Source organism: Eutrigla gurnardus (assembly GCF_963514095.1).
Source record: "Eutrigla gurnardus genome assembly, chromosome: 11".
Classification (NCBI taxonomy): domain Eukaryota; kingdom Metazoa; phylum Chordata; class Actinopteri; order Perciformes; family Triglidae; genus Eutrigla; species Eutrigla gurnardus.
Window position 1 is genome coordinate 26,976,443 of NC_139925.1, and position 4,675 is coordinate 26,981,117.

A 4,675-nucleotide genomic window follows, 5' to 3' on the forward strand; every position below is an offset into this window, starting at 1 on the left:
TGACGTTTTCGGTTCTGAATGACATGCCTCAACAACTATTAGATCGATCACCCCGTCACTTGGTGCGTAAGTTTGCAAGCTGAGGTCATCATGTGGCATTTCATTGGTTCATTGCTTCTCGGACTTCGTGGTACGATGTTAAAATGTCATGGCATGATTATTCAGGTTATTCAGATTATTCAATTAATTACAATTCTTGATGTTCCTCAAAAATCTATTATATAGCACTTCAACAAACTAGGATTAATTATTTTGAAACACATTTTTATTGCGTCATAGATAAGAATCTGAAATAAGATGATAATAAATAATAAGAATCACCTGGTCTCCCTGCATAAACAAAGGAAATAGAAAAATGCTTTTTTGCATTTTCTCTACCATGATAGCGAGCTCGGGAGCTTTTCAAGGTCACTTGGTGACCATATTTGGACTGTGGAGGAGCGACAGGTGGATAAGCAGCACTCTTACTGGATCTGGATCCATCTGGATTCTGGTGTGAAGCTGTTAACAAAGTTAGCTTCATAATTCAAGGTCAACTTTACAACTAAGTGTTAAAGTCATCTTAGTAGCTAACTACATTGGTAGCGTGGTAACAAACTCAATGCTTCATGCTGGATTGAAGAAGACTTGAAACTAGAGATTAAGACCATAAACTCATGTTTACAATGTTTACTGAGATAATACATCAAGAGAGAAATAGAGGCATTGTCTCATAGGCTTCCATAATCAGACTTCTTTTTACAACTAAAGGGGTCATCCCCTGATGGCCAGCAGAGAGAATGCAACGTTTCAGAAGCAGAATTTGCTGCCTGCCATGTAGATGAATCAGTAGATTTCAATTTTGTAACTATTCAATGAACCGCCATGACACAGTGTTGAGCAGAAAGATAATGAGTTTAGCCAGACCTTCCTGTAGTGCTGCAGAGAGTCCTGCTATACTAGACAAGTTTCTTGTGGCCCCCATCACTTTTCCGACACTGTCAGGCCTGACTAACACATGCGTCCATGCTCCAAACTGTCTGTGGGTTCTGTTATAAGTCAGTCCCAGGTCTCACATTGGTTGTCCACATGAGGAGACTCTTGGTCTCCCGCCTCTATGTTGATACCATTAGTTCTTCTTTGGCCGGTATATAGACGGGTAGGGAAGGAGGAAGTGCAGAAGGGGTCGCTGGTGGTGAGATGAAGGAATGTGAGAACGTCCTGTCAGTCATAACTCTGCCAAACTGGAGGTAAACTGCCGTCTTTGCGGCCAGACCTGCTTTTCTCATTATGTGCTGCTCCGTACGAAACCTGATCCCATCGTATGATTGAGCTTTTCATTTTGTTTGTCTTTGCAGTGGACATGCCATCCCTCATCAGACGTTACTGTTTATTTTGATAGGAGGAGAGCGAGACAATCCTCTGAGTATTGACCTGAAGGTTTACCACAGGAATTACAATGTCCCCCTGTGTGGCTCGGATCCTCATCTACTAACTGCCTGATGGTGTTTCAGCTGAGTCATGCTAAATAACAACAGTCCACAAGCACATACTGCTGATCACATATAACGCAGGACTAAGTCATGAACAGTATATCAAGTAATTTATTTTTCAGGGGGCAACTCTTCTGGTTGCAAAAAGAAGTCTGGTTGTGTAGAAGAAAATGGTCCTACTTCTCTCTTGATGTATTATCTTAAACATTGTTTATGGTCTCAATCTCTAGTTTCAAGTCTTCTTCAATCCAGCATGATGTTCATTTAGTACATTAAAGTCCAACAGACCAGAAAGCAGGGGATGCTTTAGGGGGCGGGGCTACCAGCTGATTGTCAAAAAACAGTAAGAACTCATTGATTGCAAAGATGGAAGACATGCTGAAAGACCTGAAAACACCAGTGGCGGCAACTTGGCAATCGTGCAGCAGCATTAAAAAGTTGAGTTGCACTTTACAAAACGCCACACAGATGTTTATGAGTAAAATGTATTTATTTTATTAGGGCCACACAGCAGTGCCACGTCAAACTAAAAAAAAAAAAAAAAACACATCAAAGTAATATCTGAGCTCCAGAGGAACTATAGTGTGAACCAGAAACAGAACTGAGTGCTCTTTCAAATGAACTGACAATGTGAACAGAAACAGAACTGAGTCCCCTTTGTGGTCCTTGGCATCACTCATCTGTCGAAATGTATGAACTAGACAAGCCCTAAGGATGCTCATTTATCTTTGGCCTGACATTAGATCCAGCATCTATTTGGGTCTGAAGATGAATGTACGGCTGCTGTGTGATTGTTTACACCCATCATAGCTCCATGTGTGCTTGATTCATTTGCTTTGGACGCGGGAGTCCAGCTGACTAATGTCTCTGATGACAGCTCCCATTCTGACATTCAAGTGTAATGACAAACAGCACACTTGGACATGATGATGGAGGCTGTTTCTCTGGACTTTCTTGGTTGGCTCAAACTTAATTGGAAGGTTTTACTGAACTATGAAGGCTGGTATCGAAGCATCTTATCCAAGCATGTAAGAACAACTAGTTTTACTGGCCTGAAAGCCTTTTTCAGACTCCTGTCACACAAGGCAGACAGCCATCACTGTGCTGCTTTCATTTTTTTACAATGAATATACAGTATCTTGAAATTTAGAAAATACATTGACAGTGTTGATAAAAGGGAGTTGTGTATTCACATTACATACTGCATTGCAGGTTTGGCAATAATTTTCATCTTATTTTTGTATACTTGTAATATTAGTTACCAGCAGCTTTGATCTAAGTATATCCAGCCCAGTCTCATTGCAGGTCATAAAATAGTCACAAAACACAATCTTGGTTTGATGTGCATGGACAGGACATGTTCGACTTGTCTCTCAGCAGTAAAACAGTGTTGATGGAAAGTAAATTAGGGTCCTTGTCCTTGGTGGTTCGAACCTAACGGTGGTTTTGTTGTCTAAACCTAAAGGTGGTTTTGTACTATATAATCCCGACTGACACAACCGATACTTCCAATTGAAATACATAGGTTTAAAAGTCGTGCTGAGCTTACAAGGAAAATCTGCGTGCACAAATTTCGATAGATATATAGATTGGGACTATTTGAGACTGTTGATATATCAGATTGTTTCATTTGGATGCTTTTAAATATCTGACAGTCCAAATGCTTTTTCAAGCTGACAGGAAAAACCAAGAATGCCAACCAACTCGATTCTGGCTTCACTGCAGACATATTGGCTGGTATATTGGTGGTAGAAGGTGTTAGCAGGAGTCTGATAGTGTTCAGAGAAGTTGAAATCTAAGCTTTGCTGCAGGGGGGGGGGGGTAGCTTGACTCTCCTGCTCACCTTTCAGCTTTGTGGAGCAACAGAGACAGTTCAAGGACTTGGCTGTGCATTGGTGGCCAAATATTATGAGAAGGCTTGGTGAGGGCCTCACGTTTCCTCTCACTTTAAAAATTCAAATCTAATCTGTTCCATTTATCACCGCGTCTCGAAATGCTCAAACAATTTTGGATTTTGCACTTCCTATATTTCCTTCTCTCCAGTTTGGTTCCACCCTCCCTGATTGGAGCCAGACCCCCTCAGCCCCCTCCAGTACTTGTGATGTTATGGTGGTGGTTCTGCTTTTGTTATTAGCCCAACAGTGAGGGTGAAAGTCTGCGTTTTAACACGAAGAGTAGCGTCAAACTCCTCCGGCACACATGGTAAAAGCATTGACCATTTATTTTAGCAATCGCTCTGCCTCTCTCTCTCTCTCTCTCTCTCTGTCTCTTTCTCTCCCTCGATCTGTCTGAGCTTCCGTTTTAATAGCTCGCATAGCGTAGTGTGTCGGCTACCATTTCACCTGCCTGGTAACTCAATTTAAGAATGAATCACCTCTTTAAATCCTCACAGCACCTCATTCTTAAACTTGGCACAGGCTGGACTTATGAAGTCACGTGGGGTTGCTGAGGCTCCGGCCCGGCCGCTCATCATGGAGATATTTCACATCAGCGATGTGATAAAGCTGGACGCAGAGTACGGTGAGATGACACCACTGAGAACCGGTGTGTTTTGGTTGTTTTAGGATTGCAGGGTGTCGGGAAAGCAGCTAATTGTCATGCTAAATCCACCTTGTGATTACATTCCTCAGAATATTATGATGTATGGCAGCGGCCTCGCAATGAATAACACTGACTCACAAGTTGAAGCTCATAAAAATTCCTCCAGCTCACAGTGACAGAGTTGCATTAAAATCCATTCTGTACAGTCAATAAACACGATCCTGCTCTTCATATCCAGGACTCATGAATGAAACATCAGTATTAGATGACACCGGGGCTGGATGATTTGAGCAAACATCTGTTATGTTTCTTGATATTGATCGATGTTGATAATTATCACAGTTGAATTTAGTAATGATTATGCTCAATTTACAGTTTTAAGACAAATCTCCATACGACAGAACCTTAAAGAAACCAATCAACCAATCAGTAACTTTATTTGTCCCCATAATGTTCCATACTCCATTCAGAAAACATCATCATCAACAGTATTTTAAATGTAGTTTGCTTGTTGTCTTGCAGACAGACCTATCAAAGCATGTCTTCACACTTTTTACTGATCACCATTATTATGGTGTTATTTCAGCATCCTTTCCATCTGTTTATTACAATGAAATCACAGCTAAATAGTTGACAGTGAACAGAGGTGTCTGTACACTGTG